This window comes from Stegostoma tigrinum, chromosome 7, assembly GCF_030684315.1.
Source record: "Stegostoma tigrinum isolate sSteTig4 chromosome 7, sSteTig4.hap1, whole genome shotgun sequence".
Taxonomy (NCBI): domain Eukaryota; kingdom Metazoa; phylum Chordata; class Chondrichthyes; order Orectolobiformes; family Stegostomatidae; genus Stegostoma; species Stegostoma tigrinum.
In genome coordinates, this window is record NC_081360.1 from 96,343,893 (window position 1) to 96,367,148 (window position 23,256).

Sequence of the window (23,256 nt, forward strand, 5' to 3'; positions counted from 1 at the left end):
AAATGTGTATGCACTGGATGATAAACCTTATTGAGGAGGCTTTGTCTGGAAAGATTAAGCCAAGGTACAAAAGGGAACATGTGAGGAACCAAGTGTGTTTCTTGGACAGGGACATATTTAAAAAGAACATTCCAGAGGGTAGTGGATGTGTGGAATTCACTGCCTGAAACAATGCTTGAGGGAGAAAATCTTAACATTTTAAGCAGTGTCTAGATATTTACTTGCGTTGCCATATATCCAGGATAATGTTCCAAAGACTGGAAAATGGGATTAGTATTGTGTTGGCCATGGACCTCATTGGCTGAATGATCTCCTGCTGTGTTGTAACTGTCTGTGCGTAACTTAAACATGAGTAAAGGCGTAAAAAAGGGACAGGCATAATCAGAATAATTCTTAGAAGAAGGCTATGATTATAAGAACAAGGAGGTAATGATGGAGCTGTATGGGACATGGTTAGGCCACAGGTACTGTGTGCAGATCCATGTCCCCACACTATAGAAAGGATGTGACTGCACTAGGGAGAGTGCAGAGCAGATTCACCAGGAGGTCGCCTGCGTTGAAACGATTCAGCTATGAAGGGAAATTGGATTTGAATCACAGAATCCCCACAGTGTAGAAACAGGCCATCTGGCCCAACAAGTCCACACTGACCCTCGCAGGGCACCACACAAAGACACATCCCCCACCCAATATTTCCCTTGGCTAACACACCGCTGGCCACTATGGAGCAATTTCCCACGGCCAATCCACCTGGCCTGCACATCTTTGGGCCATGTGATGAAACAGGAGCACCCACAGGAAACCCACACAGACACGGGGAGAATGTGCAAACTCCACCCAGACGGTCGCCTGAGGCTGGAATTGAACCCGGTCCCTGATGCTGTGAGGCTGCAGTGCTAACCACTGAGCCACCGTGCTAGAGTTGTCTTGCTTAGAGCAGAGAGGGTGGAGGGGGGAGCCTGACTGTGGCATACAAGGGTAGGAGGGGCACAGTTATGGTCAATGGGAATAAACTATTCCCCTTGGAAGGTGATGGAGAGCTGGAACTCACTTCATGAAACGACTGCAGAGCTGGGAACCATCACGATGACAGCTCAGTGGTTACCTCTGCTGTCTCATAAAGCCAGGGGCCTGAGTTTGATTCCAGCCTTGGCTGTTTATTTGTGTAGAGTTTACACATTCTCCCTATGTCTACATGGGTTTCCTCCCACAGTCCAAAGATGTGTCCTGAGGAAGGGTCACCGGACCCGAAATGTTAACTCTGATTTTTCTTCACAGCTGCTGCCAGACCTGCTGAGCTTCTCCAGCAACTTCCGTTTTTGTCCCTCAGATATGCAGGTCAGGGTGGATTGGCTATGCTAAATTGACCATAATGTCTGGAAATGTGCAGGCTATGCGGATTAGCCATGGGAAATGCAGGATTACAGGGTTAGTGTAGGGGGTGTAGGTCTGGCTGGGATGGGTCTTCAAGGGTTGGTGTGGACTTGATTGGCCAAATGGCCTGTTTCCACAGTGTAGGATCATAATATTTAAGAACTATTTAGGTGAGCACTTGAAATGTTATAGCATAGAAGGCTATTGGATAAGGACTGGGAAATGGGATTTGAAATGACAGATGTTTCGTGACTTGGGAGGACACAATGGGCCAAACAGCCTGCTTCCATGCTGTAATACTCTATGATTCAACAATTATAACTAACAAAAGGGTAAATCATATGTGGTCTGTGAAAGTACTGGCCTCGATGGGTCAAATGGCCTTTTCCAATTATTTATCACTTGCACTGTTACATCAGCCTCTTGTGGTCAAGGATAGCATAGAACAGATGGAGAATGAAGCAGAATTTTTGATAGATTTCAATCCCAGAATCATCTCCTTAAATGCTCCTGTCTGGCATTTTCTACTTTTCGCAACCTTTGTACAGCATTTCTGACTGCAAGTATTAACATAATGTTAGCTTCAGGGAAGTTTATTTGCATTTTTGGTCAACAATTTACAAGCCAACATATCGTTCCATTCTCTTTACTGGGGAGGTTGTGTGTGTGTCTGTGTCTGTGTGCGTCTGTGTGTCTGCATGTGTGCGTGTGTGTGTGTGTGTGTGTGTCTGCACGTATGTGTGTGTCTGTGTGTCTGCGTGTGTGTGTATCTGTGTGTGTGTGTGTGTGTCTGTGTGTCTGTGTGTGTGTATGTTCTGTGTCTGTGTGCGTGTGTGTGTCTGCGTGTGTGTGTCTGTGTCTGTGTGTGTCTGTGTCTGTGTATGTGAGAGTCTATGTGTATCTAGCTGTACGTGTGTGTTTGTGAGTGAGTGTGTGTGTATCAATATGTATGTGTCTATATGCAAATGTGTCTGTGTCTGTGTGTCGGCTTGTTTTTGTGAGTGTGAGCAAGTAAGTGAGAGTGAGTGTGTGGTTGTGTATGTGTATGTGTTTGTATTTGTCTGTGCATTTGTGAGTGTGTGTGCGCCTGTGTTTGTGAGTTTGAGTATGAGTGAGTGAGTATGCGTTTGTGTCAGTGTGTATGTGGATGTGTATGTGTTTGTGTCTGTTTTGTGTTTGTGAGTGTGTGAGTGTGTGTATGTGAGTGTTTGTGAGTGAGTGTGAGCGAGTGACTGAATGTGTGTGAATCTGTCTGTGTTTGTGAGAATAAGTGAGTAAGTGTGTGTGTGTGTCTGTCTGCCTGTGTTTGTGAGTATACATGAGTGAGTGTGTGTGTGTGTGTGTGTGTGTGTGTGTGTGTGTGTGTGTGTGTGTGTGCGCGTCTGTGAATGTGAGATTGTGTGCAGGAGAAAGAGAGGGTTGAAGGTGAGATAGTCTCCAGTAGATGTTAAATACATGATTAATGATCAACTAATCCTAAGAAAGTCTGCTGATGACAAATTACAGGAGCAATACTAGAATTTCAAGGATGTGTTTCAACAAAGGAGACTGGTAGGATCTTTCTGACATTATTAATAACCACAGAAGCCAACATGCGGTACAGGCAACCAAAAGCAAAGCTGCTGCTACTTGTAGAACACATTGGAAGTCTGCTCAGGAGCACAGCTGGAATGTAGAGATCTTAATGGTGACTGACAAGAAGATAAAATCATCTGTCAGCACATCATTATGATTCATCAGGCCTCCTGCACAAATAGAAAAGAAAAATCTCTTCCACTTAAGAATAACGTGTGGTTTGCAGACAACAGGGATCTGTGGTTAACTTTATGAAATAAAAGGTGTAGTCTGGTCTCACTCAGGGAGATTCCCTTCGGGCAGGTGCTAATGTTACTCTAGTTGGCTTCTTGCCAATTCTACTGAGGATTACCAAGGGTTAATTTTCAAAAGGGAACGCAGTTCAGTTTAGTTCACACATTTCTACTTTCTCCTCCAATATTGTCACTGAAGTTCTAGTCACTATCAAAATGGATGTTCTTCAACAGTTTCCTTAGTTAAAGGATGACTTGCATCAATTTATGAAAATTCCAATGAAAATGGACGCATTGCCAAAGCTATTCATCATACACTCATCAGGGCAAATACAAAACTGCCAACTTTCTAATCAGAAAAATAGCTCAAACTAGTTTAGGGGAGATGACGGCCTCCAGCTACTCTCACTGGTTCTGTTAATCTAGACGCCTGGGTAATATTCCGGGGTGCTATCCTGCCGCAGCAAATGGTGAATTTGAGTTAATAAGAGTCTGGAATTAAGAGTGTAAAGATACCCATGAAGCCATTGTTGGGAAAATCCCATCTGGTTCACTATGTCCTTTAGGAAAGGAAACTGCCATCTTTGTTTGGCCTACATGTGACTCCAGACCCACAGCAATGTGATTGACTCTTAACTGCCTTCTGGGCAATTAGGGATGGGCAATAAATGCTGCCTGGTCAGTGATGCCCCCCAAGCTATGAGAAAGATGACACATAAGCATATGTAAGTATACTCTTCGCTGGGCATTTCTCTGTTCTCCTGGAATCTTTTCAGTTTGGAAGACAGGCCAATCTTATCTGAGGACAACAGGTTTTGATTCTCCTTCTAACAGTTAATGACCTGAAAATCCCTTTAAGTTGAGGACCTTTTGTTTGCAGAGAATGATCACCTGCAGAAGCCGGCATTTCTCCTTTGCAATATTTGGAGGATATTTAACCTCATCGATTTTCTTCAGAGAGGGCAACCTGACTTGTTTACAGCATCCTGAGTACTTGGATGTTTTTGTGACTTCACAGTGTTGGCTCCATGGAGTTGCAAGCATCGCACCTTTGATCTGTGTGAGTAGATTGTTATTTTCAGTCTGCCAGCAGACCCGCACTGATCTCTGTAGCCTCTTTACTTCAAAACTGCTGATTAGTTTTGACATGTCCATTCACCTCAGCAATTGTATTATTGCTGAAACCAACATGCTCATGTTTTCAGTCCTGCTATTTCAGGGTTGCACAAACAATGATCTCTGGCAACCCAAAGCTCTGATGTCTCTCGCCATTTGGATGTGTAGCCCACTCCTGTCCATCTCTCCCCTCATCCCGCTCATTCCATCCAGTGAGATGTTAAACCGAGTCCATGTCTCACTCAAGCCAGTGTTTTATTCCCCCGTAAAGAGGAGGAGGGGAATTCTCCCGGAGTCTGTACAACATTCCTCACTCAATCTCCGCAACTTAACAGAGATTCACTGTCAAAACAAAAACTGAAAGAACTACGGATGCTGGAAATCAGAAACAAGAATGTAAATAGCTGGGAAAACTCAGCAGGTCCAGCAGCATTGGTGGAGAAAAGCAGAGATGGTGTTTCGGATATTCAGATAGGGGGAGGTCTTGGCCTAATGGTATTATCGCTGCACTGTTAGTCCAGAGACCCATACAATGTTCTGGTGAACCCAAGTTCAAATCCCAACATGGCAGATGGTGGAATTTGAATTCAATAAAATATCTGAAATTAAGAATCTAATGACCATCTGATGACCATGAATTCATTGCAGATTGTCGGGGGGAAAACCCATCTGGTTCACTAATGTCCTTTAGAAAAAGGAAACTGCATTCCTTACCTGGTCTGGCCTATATGTGACTCCAGATCTACAGCAAAATAGCTGACTCTTAACAGCCCTCTGGGCAACAAATGCTGCCTGTCGGTGACACCCTCATCCTGAAAATGGATAAAGAAGAAAAAAAATCCATCTCAATTTCTAGCTGCCTATAAAACAGCCCTTTGTTCCCTCTGTGGCAATGTCTTCTGTAGCTGTGAGCATGGGCTGATTCCCAGTGCAGCAGCAGAGTGAGCCCTGGGCAGCATGTTGAGGCAGAATAGCCTCATGCTCTGAGGCTTGCAGGTACAGACTGGAATGTTAAGTACTCACCATCACTTATTATCAACCTTTCCAACAGTTCCCATGGTGACCTATATTTTTTAATCTGTAACAACATTTAAAAGTACCCAGGTTCTCTGTACCTAAGTTGGTACCGAGAGGCAACATTACAAAGTTTTCACTGCACTTATTTGAATGCACGTGACAATTAAAGCTATTCTGTTCCACTCCTTGATGTTCTTCCTGCCAGAATGAACAATATCCACATTATGCTCCATTTACAATGCACCATTTCCAAGGTCAATGTACCCTTCTTGAGGGACAAGGCATGGTACTTCCTTCCCTTTATATTCAATCCCTTTTCAGATAAATGCCAACATTCCTTTACCTTTTTGATTACTTTTTGCACCTTGTAAGTTTAAATGAACTATGTTGTAGCATTGCCAAATCTTGTTCCCCTAAACTTCCCTATCAGTTAGCAAACACACTGACTTATCTTCCTTAGATCTAAGCTAGATGACTGCACGCTAGTGCAGAAGTTTCTAAGGAAGTAAAGCAAAATAATTTTCACTGTGAGGAGAAAAAATTAATTCTTAATTTGAAAGTGCTTTGAAATAAATGACTCACCTTTGTTATTGACTACTTGGAGAATGAGTGTCAAGTGGAATGTTGAAGACAGACTGCTTTGGATAGGAGAGTATTGAGCCAAAACCTATCTTTAGCTCAGCACCATTGATGATGATTGACCAGCAGGAGGTATTGATAGGACATGATTGGAACAAACGAGGAGCTCACCAGATAGCCAAGGCTTTAGTTATCAATGATTCCAATTATCTCGCCGTTGAATTGAAGCATGTCGTATTGTCTTAGAAGTTTTCAAATAAGCTTTAACGTCCAGAACTAGGGGTCACGGTTTAAGGATGGGGGTAAACCATTTAGGATTGAGATGAGGAGAAATTTCTTCACCCAAAGAGTGGTCAGTCTCTCTGCCATGGAAAGCATTTGCAACCAAAATGTTGAACGTTTTCAAAGAGTTAGGCCTGAAGGAGGAAGTAAGAACAAAGTACTGGTGAGAGAATTGAAGCAACACTGTTGCTGTGATTCCACATTGCATACCAATTGAACTAACCAATCCCCCCTTCTCCGTATCAAATACTTTTTTTTGTTTTAAATTCAGAAACAGGATGAGTGTGTCACTAGTCAGGCAGCATTTCTTACCCAGAGGGCAGTCAAGAGTCAACCACATTGCTGTGGGTCTGGAGTCACATGTGGGCCAGACCAGGTGAGGATGGCAGTTTCCTTCCCTAAAGGACATTAGTAAACCAGATGGGTTTTTACAACAACTGACAATGGATTCATGGTCATCATTAGATTCTTAACTCCAGATATTTTATTGAATTCACATTCCACCATCTGTCATGGCAGGGTTTGAATCCAGGTCCCCAGAACATTATCTGGGTCACTGGATTAACAGTCCAGTGATCATAACACAACACCACAGCCTCCCCACTATTAGTCTAATACTTGAAGGAGGAGTGAAGCTTTGAAAGCTTGTGTTTTCAAATAAACCTGTTGGACTATAACCTGATGTTGTGTGATTTCTGACCTATCTACCCCAGTCCAACAGCAGCATCTCAGTGAAGCCAGGGGTGGCTGACATGATTCATTCATTATGATTGCTTTTGACTGCTCAAAAGGTGCTTGGCATTTTTTAAGTGAGTTACCTTTTCCTGTTTTGCACAAAATAATCTGTTTGAGATGCTGCTATTGTGCTGAATTGGACACCAAATTCTGATGAATGCCACGGAATTCGCATGATTTCTCATTCAGCTTTAGGAGCAAGGATTTCCATCAAAGCCTTCATGTTCACTGCTGGCAGCATTTGACTTGAGTCCAACGATGCATCCTCAATAAAAACCGAAAGAACAGCAGATGCTGTGAATCAGAAATAAAAACAAAGTTGCTGGAAAATCTCAGCAGGTCTGGCCTCAATAAGTTAGCCATTGCTTTTGCAAACTAACTTTTAACAAGATTCATTATTAAGTCAGCTTATTTTAACTGTTGAAATGAGGCTTTGGGTTCTTCTACATGGACTTTCTGTTGCCCTTCTTCTACACGATGTCCAACTGTGCTAGTGTTTCAGTATATTGTAGAAGATTTGCTCTGTGAACAGTCTACCTCTCCCTCTCTCTGTCTCTGTCATCTTCCACTCCTCTTACATACTCGCTCTGTTTTATCTTCCTCTCTACCATTATATGGCAATAACATTTTTATGAAATATAACCCAATTCTTCATCCAGCAATCTTTAGTGTCAACTCGATAAGCCATGTTGCCAACTGCTGTAACTATCTTGGAGGAATCACCAAATCTCACTTTCTGATGTTTGCCTTGCCAAAGGAAGAAGGTGAACACTCCCTCTCTCATTTGAAACTTTCTAATTGCATCACATTTGCCCATTCTTTAATTTCTCACTGTGAAGTTTTCAAATGAATTTTGCATGCTCCTGTGAACACATGGATTATCAGATGTTGGGGATTCTTCTTCCTGTCTTTGAACTTTTCCTCGAACAAGATGCTTCACTCATTGTCATTAGAGTCTGTTGGTATCTCTCTAAAGCTTCCCACATGACATGCTCTAGACTTTAACTGTTTCATACACAAGTTACTAATTATTCTAGGAAAAATTTTAGGCATGAAGTTGGAACTTTGGTCTGACTGTATTTCTATTGGAAGCCTATATCATAGAACTTTACAGTCCTAAAGGAAGCCATTCAACCCATTTAGTCTGTACTAGCTCCTGAAAGAATTATCATCTAGTCCCACTCGCCAGCCCTATCTCCAAAGTCCTTTAAACATCACGTTCGAATAAATATCCAGCTCTCTTTTGAAACTTCCTATGGAATCGACCTCCACCACTCTCACAGGCAGTGCATGCCAAATCCTGACAACTCTCTGAGTAAAGAAGCTTCTCCTCATCTCACACCCAACTGTCTAGCTGGCAATTTTGAAACTGTGTCCTGTAGTTATTGACATACCAACTGGTGGAAGCAAAATATCCTTAATTACCTTGTCAAACTTCTTCATAATTTTGAACACCTCAATAAGGTCACCTCTTAATCTTCTCTACTCTAAGGAGAATAAACTCAATTTCTATCATTTTTCCTTAAATCTAAAGTCCCTCATTCCTTATGTCATTCTAGTAAATATTTGAACTCTCTCCAGGGCTTTAACATTCTTCCTTAAATAAGGTACCTAGAAATGAGCACAATACTCCAAATACAGTCTGACAGATGATTTGCAAGAGGTGTATCATCACTTCCTTGCTTTTATACTCTATGCCTCTATTTATAAATCCAGGGACCCCATGAGCCTTCTTAATCATTGTTTCAGCTAGCCTGGCCACCTTTAAAGAATCATGCATGAGGCCACTGTGCTCCTGTACTCACTTCAAAGTTGTACCATTGGACCTGTACTGTCTCTCTGTGTTTGTTCGAACAAAATGCATTATCTCACTTTATCTGCATTGAATTTTATCTGCCAGCTATCTTCCCATTTAACCAACTTGTCAATGTCTCTTTGAAGTTACTCAGCATTATCCTCACAATTCACTGTTCTCTCTAGCTTAGTACCATCTGCAAATTTAGAGATTTTGTCCCCAAACACACACCTCCAAATTGTTTATATAAATCAGAAAAAAAAACATCCTACCACTATTCCCCAGGGAACACCACTTTCAACTCATGTCCAATCTGAGAAATGCCCATCTGTGCTTTCCTCTCTTTTTCTCTCTTTTCGCCAACTTGTAACCCATGCTGTAAAGGACCCAACAATCCCAGACATTTTTAATTTGCTAATCAACCTGCCATGTGACCTCATGTCAAATGCTTTCTGAGAGTCCAAACGTACAACATCCACAGCACTACCCTCACCAACTGCCTGTGTCACCTCATCAAAAAACTCAATTTGTCAGGCATTACCTACCCTTGACCATGCCATAACATTTCAGGTCCAGTGGCCCTCTCTCAGTCTGGCGACCAAGACATGTTGACTGTCGCGTATTAACTTATTTTCCAAAGTGTTTATCTTATCCTTCCATCAGCTTCCATATAACTTCCATCAGTTTTGTCACTATTGATGTCAGGGGACATGTTTGCAGTTTCCCAGATTGTCATTTGTCCTTTTCTGAAACAACGGTGACACCTTGTTTCAGTATTCACCAGTGAGAGGGACTTTGCCATTTGTGGGGACAGCGTGAAACAGGCAGATATGCTGAAACAGGTTGATGTTAGGAAGGAGGATGTGCTAGAAATTTTGAAAAACATGAGGATAGATAAGTCCCCTGGGCCAGACAGGAGAAACCCAAGGTTATTAGGGGAAGGGAGGGAGGAGATTGCTGCCCATTTGGCAATGATCTTTGCGTCCTCACGGTCCACTGCGGTAGTACCAGATGATAGGAGGGTTATTGTTATTTTTATTGCTTATTTTTATTGTTATTGTTATTGTTATTCCCTTGTTCAAAAAAGGAAATAGAATTAATACTGGGAATTACAGAGTAGTCTGTCCTATTTTTATGGTGGGCAAATTATTGGAGAGGGTCCTGAGAGATAGTATTTATGATTATTTGGAAAAGCACAGTTTGATTAGAAATAGTCCGCATGGCTTTGTGAGGGGCAGATCATGCCTCACAAGCCTTACAGAATTATTTGAGGATGTGACAAAACACATCGATGAAGGTAAAGCAGTGGATGTGGTTTATGTGGATTTTAGCAAGGCATTGAATAAGGTTCCACATGGTAGGCTCATTCAGAAAGTAAGGCATGGGATTCAGGGAAATTTGGCTGTCTGGATACAAAACTGGCTGTCCAATAGAAGACAGAGGGTGGTAGTGGATGGAAAGTATTCAGCCTGGAGCCCGGTGACCAGTGGTGTTCCGCAGGGATCTGCTCTGGGACCTCTGCTCTTTGTGATCTTTATCAAAGATTTGGATGAGGAAGTAGAAGGCGGGGGGGGGTTAGTAAGTTTGCTGATGACACAAAGGTTGGAGAAGTTGTAGACAGCGTGGAGGGCTGTTGTAGGTTGTAATGGGACATTGACAGGGTGCAGAGCTGGGAAAAGAAGGGGCAGATGGAATTTAACCCAGAAAAGTGTGAAGTGATTCATATTGAAAGATTGAATTTGAATGCAGAATACAGGCTTAATGGCAGTTTAGATTCTTGGCAGTGTGGAGGAACAGAGGGATCTTGGGGCCCATGTCCATAGATCCCTCAAAGTTGCTACCCAAGTTGATAGGGTTGTAAAGAAGGTGTATGATGTGTTGGCTTTCATTGGCAGGGGAATTGAGTTTAAGAGCCGCGAGGTTATGCTGCAGCTCTATAAAACCCTGGTTCGACCACAAATGGTCAGTTCTGGTCACCTTATTATAGGAAGGATGGGGAAACTTTAGAGAGGATGCAGAGGAGATTTACCAAAATCCTGCCTGGACTGGAGGGCAGGTCTTATGAAGAAATATTGAGGGTGCAAGGACGTTTCTCACTGGAGCGAAGAAGGATGAGAGTTGACTTGATATAGGTTTACAAGATGATGAGAGAAATAGATACAGTGGATAGTCAGAAATGTTTTTCCAGGAGAGAAATGACTATAATGAGGGGGCATAATTTTAAGGCAATTGGAGGAATGGATAGGGGAAATGTCAGAGGTGGGTTCTTCACACAGAGAGTGGTGTGTGTGTGGAATGCGCTGCCGGCAGTGGTAGTGGAGTCAGATACATTAGGGACATTTAAGCGACTCTTGGGTAGGCACATGGCTCATGTTAAATATGTAGGGTATGCAGGATGGTTTGATCTTAGTAGGATAATAGGTCGGCACAAAATCGTGGGCTGAAGGGCCTGTACTGTGTTGTACTTTCTATGTTCTATGTAATATTTGTAATCCTCCAGTCCCCTGGACTACTCCCGTGATCAGAGAGGCTTGCAAAATTTCTGTCAAATCTCAATTTGTGGCCATGCAGATAATATTCACATTAAACTTTATCCATCATGTATTTGCCCAGTTACTTAACTTTGATGACTCAACATTTGGAGTATTTGGTTTCTCGTGTGTGTGGCGTGTCAATATTTTAATTATCTCTGTTTTCTTAACTTAATCAAGAAAATCCACCTTTAACTCTTCTGCTTGTTCTAATACCTAAGCGTGAGTCAAATCTTGCAAACGAGTCAGGGATGCCTTCTGTACCTGGACAATGGGGTTAGCCATCTCCCATTCTACTTTTGACTGATTTGCACCATCTGCAGTCCTTTTGGTTTTTACTAAGTTTCAAGAGAGACATGTGAGAAAATACAGTCATGGTGGCTCAGTGGGTAGCACTGTTGCCTCACAGCGCCAGCGACCAGGGTTTGATTCAACCCCCGGCAACTGTCTGTGTGGTGTTTACACATTCTCCCCATGTCTGCGTGGGCTTCCTCCGAGTGCTCTGGTTTCCTGCCACAGTGCAAAGATGTGCAGGCTAGGTGTATTGGCCATGCTAAGTTGCCCATGGTGTGTAGGGATGTGTAGGATAGGAGGATTAAGTGTTAGAAATGCAGCTTTACAGGGATTGGGTGTGATGCTCTTTGGAGGGTTAGCGTGGACCTGATGAACCAAGTGGTCTGCCCCCACACCTTACGGATTCTATGATTCTTATTTATTGTGAACATGCTTATTCTTAAAACAGTTGGAACACGGATTATTATCTACTTCTATGCAAACTTAAACTGTATCCTTTTTAAACCCAAACACACACACACCCACATTCATCCAGAGACAGGACAAGATGGATCGTGCAGCTATACAGTACTGCGTTCACCATTTTTCAACTTGATCTAACATGATATAGGAAAACCAATATGATGGATAGGTCAGAAACTAGACAGTCATGAGATTCAGCCTCGTAGGGCTGTTTGAAAAGATGGGGAATTGAAATTAATGGACCAAATATCAGGAGAGTTCATTTTACAGGCAAGAAGCTGAATATATAAATCAGAAACTAAGTACCTTGGAGAGGGAAAAAAACATACATTGGAAAGAAACCATCAGCAAATGATATCTAGCGGTAAAATGAAAATGCCTAGCAATTATTTGATCATTTAGAAAATGAGGAAATGAAAAATGTTCGGACATCAGGTCTCAGGGAATGACCAGGGAAGTTAAACTAATTGGATAGCTCTTGCAAAGGAGTGGCATAGGATCATCTGGTTGCTTGGCTGGAACCATTCTGTAATTCTATAAGCATAGAAAAGATTGGAAAAAAAGATCCAATCAGAGAAATGTTGCAAGGTTTGCTGGACATGGGTTCAAATAACTAGAGGATAGTTGATGTAATTTTAATACTCAGAAAAGAAAAAGATCAGGCATATAATCCTGGGCATTGCATGATGATTATTTTGACATCTGTAATGAGGGGATAATATTACAGGGTCTATTGTAAAAGATGTAATTCAACAGTACTTAGCAAGAGAGAAAGTAACAAATCCACCACTGGTATAAATTTATGAGCAGCTGGCCAACCTTTTTTAGAATAAATGTTTAGGATGTAGCAGAATCCACGAGAGGTGCACGTGCTGGGTATCTGCATCTTCGAAAAGCACCAGACGGAAATCCTCACAACAGATTACAGACATAGCGACAGCTTGTGGGATCTATAAAATCACTTGAAATGAAGTGCTTGTGAGTCACATAATGAGGAACAAATAGGCTGCTGTGTTCATGGGTGACTCTCAAGGGCCTGATTCTGAAAATCCCCCTTTGTTGGTAATATTTAATGCTTGTGTAGGCCCTTGTATAGTAAGTAAACCATTGAGTTTCAAGAGAAAATTGTGAGGAAGTACAGTCAAACAGACCACATACTGGGCTCACCAATGGAATAATGTGTAGCATTGATGAGATTTTTGTGGGAGGTAAGTGGTTTTTCACTGAGTTATATGAAAGTAGAATGAATATAGTATGCTGTTACCATCAAGCAGCACTGGCCGTGCTAAATCATGCTCCAAAAATCTATTTTATAGGTGAAGTGGCTGATGGCTTTCCCAGTTTTGTCTGGAAGATTCCTCAGGGATTTGATAAGGTAAGTGGGGAAACGTTTTCCTATGTGGGAGGCTCTAGGACCAGTGTGCATAATCCAAGGGTAAGGGGTTGACTGCATATGGTAGAGATGTGGAGGAATTTCTTAGCTTGGAGGATAGCCAATCTGTTGAATTCTTTGTTACAGTTATGGGGAAAAGGCAGGAAAGTGGAATTGAGAATGATCAAATCAGACATGGTTATGATCGGCCATGTCATTGAATGGTGGAGCAAATTCGATGGGCCAAATGGCCTATTTCTGCTCTTGGTCTTATGCTCATCAATTGCCACAAAAGACATGTCCAACAGAGATGATCACATCAGTAATCCTTACTACCTAAGGATACAACAATTAAGAGCAGGAGTATGCAATGCAGTCCCCTTATACCTGCTCCTCCAAGTCAATATGATCTTGAGTCCCAAATTCCATTTTCCCTTGCTTCCCTCAGTGGCCAAACGGTCAAACATTAAGTGAACTTAATAGGAGCATAAATCTTTTAATTATCTACACTAGAATGGTGTAGATGCTCAGTCATCAACTAAATTCAAACAGAGATTGATAGATTCCTACCATTTTGTCAGACTGTGACACTCCTATCCCATCCACAGCCATCATCCACCAGCACCCCACCAGCCAAAATGATAGTCTTCCATTCCCCCTGCAATCTACAAGCTTTTGAGCCTTAAGCGAAGTATGATTCAACCACGTGTCGGTCATCCACCTCATGTTCTCTCCTGCACCTCCCAATCTTTGATGGTGTGCTGGAACCACAAGCTTCAGCCATTTTCCTGTGCTTGTCATTTGAAGCTGGTCTCCCATGCATGGCAGCCATGTCCAATCTCCAGACCTTATCCCATGGACCTGCAATTACTTTCCCTTGAAGACAGAGGGTATTGGTGGTGAGTTGCTTTTCAGACTGCAGGCCTGCAGCCAGTGGTGTTCCATAAAGATCGGTGCTGAGTCCACTGCTTTTCATAATTCATATAAATGATTTTGATGTGAACGTGGGTGGTACGGTTAGTAAGTTTGCAATTGACACCAAAATTGGAGGCGTAGTGGATACAAAAGGAGGATACCTTCACATAAAATTGGATCTTGATCAGAAGGGCCAATGGGCTGAGGATGGCAGTTAGATTAATTCAGGTAAATGTGAGGTGCTGCATTTTGGAAAGGCACATCAGGGCAGGACATATACACTTAATGGTAGGGTCATGGAGAGTATTGCTGAACAAACAGACCTTGGTGTGTCGGTTCATAGTTCCTTGAACATGGAGTTGCAGGTAAGAAGGAAAGTGATGAAGGCATTTGGCTTTCTTGCCTTTATTGGTCAGTGTACTGAGTACAGGAGTTGGGAAGTCATGTTGTTAAAATAGTATCAGAGATAATGGGAACTGCAGATGCTGAGGAATTCCAAGATAATAAAATGTGAGGCTGGATGAACACAGCAGGCCAAGCAGCATCTCAGGAGCACAAAAGCTGACGTTTCGGGCCTAGACCCTTCATCAGAGAGGGGGATGGGGAGAGGGAACTGGAATAAATAGGGAGAGAGGGGGAGGCGGACCGAAGATGGAGAGTAAAGAAGATAGGTGGAGAGAGTGTAGGTGGGGAGGTAGGGAGGGGATAGGTCAGTCCAGGGAAGACGGACAGGTCAAGGAGGTGGGATGAGGTTAGTAGGTAGCTGGGGGTGCGGCTTGGGGTGGGAGGAAGGGATGGGTGAGAGGAAGAACCGGTTAGTGAGGCAGAGACAGGTTGGACTGGTCATATTCCGCCTGGGAACCCTGCAGCCATATGGTATCAATGTGGACTTCACCAGTTTCAAAATCTCCCCCTCTCCTACTGCATCCCTAAACCAGCCCAGTTCGTCCCCTCCCCCCACTGCACCACACAACCAGCCCAGCTCTTCCCCCCCACCCACTGCATCCCAAAACCAGTCCAACCTGTCTCTGCCTCCCTAACCGGTTCTTCCTCTCACCCATCCCTTCCTCCCACCCCAAGCCGCACCCCCAGCTACCTACTAACCTCATCCCACCTCCTTGACCTGTCCGTCTTCCCTGGACTGACCTATCCCCTCCCTACCTCCCCACCTACACTCTCTCCACCTATCTTCTTTACTCTCCATCTTCGGTCAGCCTCCCCCTCTCTCCCTATTTATTCCAGTTCCCTCTCCCCATCCCCCTCTCTGATGAAGGGTCTAGGCCCGAAACGTCAGCTTTTGTGCTCCTGAGATGCTGCTTGGCCTGCTGTGTTCATCCAGCCTCACATTTTATTATCTGGGAAGTCATGTTGTGGCTGTTTCGGACATTGATTAGGCCACTTTTGGAATACTGCATTCAATTCCAGTCTCTCTGCTATGGGAAAGATGTTGTGAAACTTGAAAGGGTTCAGAAAAGATTTACAAGGATGTTCTCAGGTTTGGAGGGTTTCAGCTAGAGAGAGAGGTTGAATAGGCTGGGGCTATTTTCCCTGGAACATCGGAGGCTGAGGGGTGACCCTATAGAAGTTTATAAAATCTTGAGGGACAAGGATAGGGTATATAAACAAAGCCTTTTACCCCAGGGTGGGGGAGCCCAAAGCTAGAGGACATGGGTTTAAGGTGAGAGGAGAAGGATTTAAATAGGACCTAAGGGGCAACATTTTCACATAGAGGGTGGTGCGCGCATGAAATGAGCTGCCGGGGGAAGTGGTGGAGGCTGATACAAATACAACATTTAAAAGGCATCTGGATGGGTACATGAGATAACAAGATGTGGAGCTGGATGAACACAGCAGGCCACGCAGCATCTCAGGAGCACAAAAGCTGACGTTTCAGGCCTCGACCCTTCATCAGAAATGGGGGAGGGGAAGGAGGTTCTGAAATAAATAGGGAGAGAGAGGGAGGCTTATCGAAGATGGATAGAGGAGAAGATAGGTGGAGAGGAAACAGACAAGTCAAAGAGGCAGGGATGGAATCAGTAAAGGTGAGCGTAGGTGGGGAGGTAGGGAGCGGATAGGTCAGTCCAGGGAGGATGGACAGGTCAAGGGGGCGGGATGAGGTTAGTGGGTAGGAAATGGGAGTGCGACTTGAACTGGGATGAGGAACTGGGATAGGTGAGAGTAAAAACAGGTTAGGGAGGCAGGGACATGCTGGGCTGGTTTTGGAATGCGGTAGGGGAAGGGGAGATTTTGAAGCTTGTGAAATCCACATTGATACCATTGGGCTGCAGGGTTCCCAAGCAGAATATGAGTTGCTGTTCCTGCAAACTTCGGGTGGCATCGTTCTGGCACTGTAGGAGGCCCAGGATGGACGTGTCATTTGAGGAATGGGAGGGGGAGTTAAAATGGTTCGCAACTGAGATGTGCAGTTGTTTAGTGAGAACCGAGCATAGGTGTTCCACAAAGCGGTCCCCAAGCCTCCACTTGGTTTTCCCAATGTAGAGGAAGCCACAACGGGTATAGCAGATGCATTATACCACATTGGCAGATGTGCAGGTGAACATCTGCTTGATGTGGAAAGTCTTCTTGGGGCCTGGGATGGGGGTGAGGGAGGAGGCGTGGGGGCAAGTGTAGCACTTCCTGCAGTTGCAGGGGAAAGTGCTGGGTGTGGTGGGGCTGGAGGGGAGTGTGGAGAGGACCAGAAAGTCATGGAGAGAGTGGTCCCCTATATGAATAGGAAGGGTTTAGAGAGATATAGACCAAATGGTGGCAAATGGAACTAGATTTATTAAGGATATCTGGTTGGTCCAAAGGGTCTGTCATGATTCAATGACTCTAATTATTCAACTCCTCCTGAATGGCTGTGATTAAATCTGCCTCTATCACACGCTCAGGAATTCTGAACTCACATTGTATGAGGCAGAATTCCCTTCCTCATGTCACTTTTGGTTCTTTGGCCAATCAGCTTAATTTGATGTCCTCTGGTTCTCGATCCTTCCACCAATAGGAACAGACTTGCCCAGCTCCTTCACAAATTTGGAGACTTCAATCAAATTTTCTCTTGACTTTCTCTTCTCTCAGGAGAACAGTCACATGTTCTCCAAACTACCCACGTAACTGTGAGGAAATGATGATAAAGTGTTATAATCAACTGAACTAGTAATTGAGAGATCCAGCCCACTCTGCTGATGACAAAGGTTTTAATCCCATGGTATAAGTTCCCTCCAAGCCACCCACCATCCTGACTTGGAAATCTGTCTCTGTTCCTTCAGTGGTGCTGGGTCAAAATCCTGGAAATCCCACCCTGAGGGCATGATGTTGCAACAACTCAAAAATAGGTGATAAAGCAGTTTGTGAGAGAGATACCAGATAGATTAAATAAGAGGGCAAAAAGTGGACCAATTGAGGACAGTATAGAAATATGCGAAGCTGTTTATTTTGGAAGGGTGAACAAAAGAACAGAATATTACTTATTTGGAGAAAAATTGCAGAAAGCTGCACTACAAAGTGCGTACTTGTGCATGAACCACAGAAACCTAGCACACAGGGTGCAGCAGGTGATCAAGAAGGCAAATGGAATCAGTGATAATGGGAACTGCAGATGCTGGAGAATCCAAGATAAGAAAATGTGAAGCTGGATGAACACAGCAGGCCAAGCAGCATCTCAGGAGCACAAAAGCTGACATTTCCGGCCTAGACCCTTCATCAGAGAGGGGGATGGGGAAAGGGTTCTGAAATAAATAGGGAGAGAGGAGGATGCGGACCGAAGATGGATTGAGGAGAAGATAGGTGGAGAGGAGAGTATAGATGGGGAGGTGGGGAGGTGGGGAGGGGATAGGTCAGTCCAGGGAGAACGGACAGGTCAAGGATGCGGGATGAGGTTAGTAGGTAGGAAATGGAGGTGCGGCTTGAGGTGGGAGGAGGGGATAAGTGAGAGGAAGAACAGATTAGGGAGGTGGGGATGAGCTGGGCTGGTTTTGGGATGCAGTGGGGGGAGAGAACGAGCTGGGCTGGTTTTGGGATGCAGTGGGCGAAGGGGAGATTTTGAAGCTGGTGAAATCCACATTGATACCCTTGGGCTGCAGGGTTCCCCAGCGGAATATGAGTTGCTGTTCCTGCAATCTTCGGGTGGCATCATTGTGGCACTGGAGGAGGCCCAGGATGGACATGTCGTCTAAGGAATGGGAGGGGGAGTTAAAATGATTCACGACTGGGAGGTGCAGTTGTTTATTGCGAACCGAACGGAGGTGTTCTGCAAAGCAGTTCCCAAGCCTCCGCTTGGTTTCCCCAATGTAGAGGGTGCCACAACAGCTACAGCGGATGCAGTATACCACATTGGCAGATGTGCAGGTGAACATCTGCTTGATGTGGAAAGTAATCTTGGGGCCTGGATGGGGGTGAGAGAGGAGGTGTGGGGCAGATGTAGCATTTCCTGCGATTGCAGGGGTTGGAGGGGAGTGTGGAGCGACCAAGGGAGTCCCGGAGAGAGTGGTCTCTCTGGAAGGCAAATGGAATGTTGCCCTTTATTTCAAGGAGTTTGGAGTACAAGAGTAGGGAAGTTTTATTGCAACTGAACAAGGTGCTGGGGAGACCAGAATAAAGGCCGAGATGAGGAGGAACTTGTTCTCCCAGAGGGTTTTGAGTCTTTGGAACACCTTGTCGCAGAGAGCAATGGGCACAGAGACCTTGTGGATATTTAAGGCTGTGATCACTAGATTCTTGATCAGTTGGGGAATCCTGGCTCACAGGGAAAGGGCAGGAATATGAACATGAGGAATGTTAGTTTAGCCGTAATCCTATTGAATGCTAGAGAGGCTCGAGGGGCAGAGTGGTCTACTCCTGTTCCTACTTCTTATCATCTAATGGCATGGTGGGGCTACCTAAACATAGTGGACTGCAGAAGGCTGCAGCTGTTAAAGAAGGCAGCTCACCACCACCTTCTCAAGAGAACTAAGGATGGGCAATAAATGCTGGCCAGCCAGCGACACCCACATCCCATAAATGAGGTTTCGAAAATTGACGCAAGTGCAATTTAAAAGTGGGAATGTAAAGCCTGTTTCAGGGTTAGTGACCATGAGAACAATAATTGATTGTCGTAAAACCCACCTGGTTCACTAAAGTCTTTTGGTGAAGGAAATCCGTCATCCTTAACTGGTCTGACCTACACATAACTCCAGAACCCACAGCAATGTACTTGCCTCTTAGCTGTCCTCTGAACTGGCTTAGTTCAACAAGTATGGACCATCTCTTCAAAGAAAAGATAGAAAAAAACAAACTGAAGTCTCCCATCCCGGGAACTGTTCTCGTAAGCATTTTCTTTTTGTATTCTCTCTAATGTTGTCTTCTTCTTCCTGAAATGTAATTCCCAGGATCGAACATAATGGAAGAATGTTCCCAGCCTCTGGCTAGGTGTGTGGGGTGATGGTGAAACATTGTGGAAAACATGCTACGTTGCCTGGGCCAGGAATTTTGACAACCCACCGGACAGTCATTGAGCCAATTCTGAGGCCAAATCATGGCCACATTCCCACCCGCTAAGGACATAAAACCAGACAATTCAGTCTGTTGACTCTGTTCCGCGATTCAGTGAGATCATGGCAGATCTAACAATCTTCAACTCTGCATTCTTGCCATTTCCCAAGAAACACTGCTGCAGGGCAGTGAGGAAAGGATGTTGCCTGCATGGATAGACTGAAACCTGGCAACCACCCAGGAGGATGCTGAATGCCCCCTACATCTGACCAGTCTGCAACCTGTAAAAGCATCCATCACTCCTACAGCAGAGGATCATGCATTGCAATACCCCAATCATGGTCACTGGTCCTAACCTGTCAGCCCCTGACATTCCCAGATCACTGATGGGGCAAGGTGTGATTTCCACATGGACCGAGATGTACTGCATGACTCTACTTGTTAGAACATTAACTGATTTAACAGAAATAAATCTAGAACTCAGTATTAACAAACAGCAGGATCCCATTATGATGATTTTACTTAATTTAAAAGGGAAGTTACATTAAATGCTTTCACTGAATACTTGTTATGCACAAATCTGAGATTTTAATTTAACGACAAAAGGAATCAGAATCTTTTGTTGTTACTATCTCTTGATACTTTAAATTTTATTCCCAAGAACTGATCAGTAGCCTATGGAATTTCTTCTATATCCAGAAGTGCTTTTACACACAACCGAATGTTTTTCTATTCCCCATCATCAAATCGCCCACGGTTTGTTTTTCACTTATTGGCCAGGACCAGCAAATTTCCAACTTACACGTAAAGACCATTAAGGTCTTTGCAAGCCATCAAAGGTGAGGGAGAGGGGGAGGGAGCTGCTGGAAGGGGACAGCAAATGTAATTATATGATAAATGATCAAATTGGCTTTAGATTTAATTCTGAGTCATGGATCTAACCTCACTCTGTCGATGATTATTTTAAATTAATCCAAAGTTTACCAGGTCTAGTCCTCCTGCAGGTTTCCTTGTGCTGCAATGTTGCTTTGCGATCTATGCCCTGCGCATTCTCAGGTTGACATTACTGTATGACCGCTGTTCCTTACACCACCCCCACAACACCCCACCCCCACCTCCTTGTTTACAGCATCATCGTTGTCCTCACTTCTGCAGGATTGAACCTGCAACTTTCTGCCTGCCAATTGGTGTCACGCTGCAAAAGGAAATGAGATGACTGCAGGTGCTGGTGACCCAGACGCTCAGGAAAGTGACCTCTCGGGTCAATTCAGCAACAGTTGGAGAGGGAAATGGAGTTAATGTTTCAGGCCGTCATGATCCCAGCTGATGGCAATAGGAGACGTGTTAGATCCTAGATTGGAACCTGGATCACTTATTTACGAGTCAGAGATGGCAATGTAATGGCAATACCACTGGACTAGCAATCCAAAGCCCCAGGCTCAATGCTCTGGGAAAATGGCCTCAAGTTTCAGAGGCAGTAGATTGTGAAGCTTTAATTGAAATTGGAATGCTGGCTGCTGTTAAAATTACATTAAGATGTACTTTGGGAAAAGGAAAAATTACACCGTAATGTTGTTCGCACACAACGACCCTCTGAAATGACCTATCTAGCCATGCAAGGGCAATTGGGGATGGGCAATGAACATATGTGGACATTGCTGCCTGGCCTATCATTTCAGAAGAGATTTACCAGGATGTTGCTGCGTATGGAAGGTTTGCGTTATAAGGAATGATTTCCATATTCCCAAACGAAACTAGCCCCACCTGTCTGCATTTGGCCCCTTTCCCTCCAACCCTTTCCTTTTCAAGTACTTATCCAAATGTCTTTTAACCGTTATTACTGAACGTGCATCCATCACTTCCTCTGGCAGTTCATTCCACAAGTGAATCACTTCCTGTGCAAAAAATATTGCTCCTCATGTCTTTTTAAAATCTTTCTCCCCATTCCTTAAAAACATGCCCCCCAAGTTGTGAACTCCCCATGCCCTAGGGGAAAAGACCTTGGCTATTCACCCTATTTATGTTTTTATAAACTTCTATAAGGTTCTCATCCCGCAAAGACGTCAGGAACCTGTGTTGAATTCATTGATTCAGTGGTTGTTAAATGCTTCAGCAGTTGTCACCTTAGAAGGTGAACAGGCTGGGAAGCGTCAGTCCTGCACTGCACCCTTTACAAGTTCACACGTACCTCTGCATTAGATAAATTTAATCAGCCACGACTGCAATATAAATGCAGCTAACGTCAACACAAGAGAAAACGAGGGATTCTTTACAAGCGAAGAATTACAAATACCTTGTAAAAATTCAATTAATTTAATGGCCGTTCTTAAAATATGTTGGAAGCGAAAACAGTTGTGCCCCTTTAATCGTGAAGGGCAATAGAAGCTGAACTTAAACAGCATTTATCGCTGTCATACTTTGTGACCAGCTGGGTTATGTAGCTAGTGTTAGGAACGGTAAGGAGACAACTCACAACTGTCAATGCAAAGTGGTAGCTGCACGACTTCCTCAGATCCACTCACCTCCCGAAAAGACTGGAGATTGGAAGGATAATGCAAACTGTAGAACAATTTCAGCAATGGGAGGAGAGAGGTCAGCCGTGGGGTGGGGTGGCCTGTGACACAGTGAATGGGGAAACCTAACGATTGATTGCACCATCTAGTCCTTCAATTAGTTCACCACCCAGCTGTAGGACTCCGACCAGATCCAAGACTTTGTTCCATTTTTATGTTACCTTTCCCCTCACATCCTGTTCTCAAGCACATGACAAACAGGGAAACAGTTTAAACCATCTGACTGTACTAGTCAGTGCATTGTGTATAGGAGGTGGGAGGTCATATTGCAGCTGTACAGGACATTGGTTAGAGATAGTAAGAACTGCAGATGCTGGAATCAGAGATAACACAGTGTGGGGCTAGAGGATGGGTCCCGACCCAAAACGTCACCTTTTCTGCTCCTCTGATGCTGCCTGGCCTGCTAGGACATTGGCTAGGTCACTTTTGCAATACAGTGTTCAATTCTGGTCTCTCTGCTATAGGAAAGATCTTGTAAAACTTAAAAATGTTCAGGAAATATATACGAGGATGTTGCTAGGATTGGAGGGTATGAGCTATAGGGAGAGGCTGAATAGGCTGGGACTATTTTCCCTCAAGTGTCGGAGACTGAAGAATGACTCCAGACCACAGCAATGCAGTTGACCTGTAACTGCTCTCTGGGCAATAAGAGCTGGCCTAACCCATTATGCTTGTATTCTGTGTCATAGTGTCATAGAGACGTACAGCATGGAAACAGACCCTTTGGTCCATCTCATCCATGCCGATCAAATATTCTAATTTAATCTAAGTCCTATTTGCCAGCATTTAACTTTTCCTATTCATGGACCCATCCTGGTTTCTTTTAAATGTTGTTATTGTACCACCCTCCACCACCTCCTGTAGCAGCTCATTCCATACATGCACCACCTTCTGCATGAAGATGTTGCCCCTTAGATCCCTTTTACATCTTTCC

The 23,256-nt window shown here is 44.0% G+C and overlaps 1 long non-coding RNA gene across 1 annotated transcript; it reads left to right on the plus strand.

The window, feature by feature from the left end:
• Nucleotides 1-2,029: 2,029 nt before the first annotated feature.
• LOC125454508 (uncharacterized) lies at nt 2,030-20,249 on the plus strand. Its single transcript, XR_007248011.2, has 3 exons — nt 2,030-2,925; nt 13,310-13,368; nt 19,647-20,249. It is a non-coding gene; the product is annotated as an uncharacterized LOC125454508 (long non-coding RNA).
• Nucleotides 20,250-23,256: the final 3,007 nt, after the last annotated feature.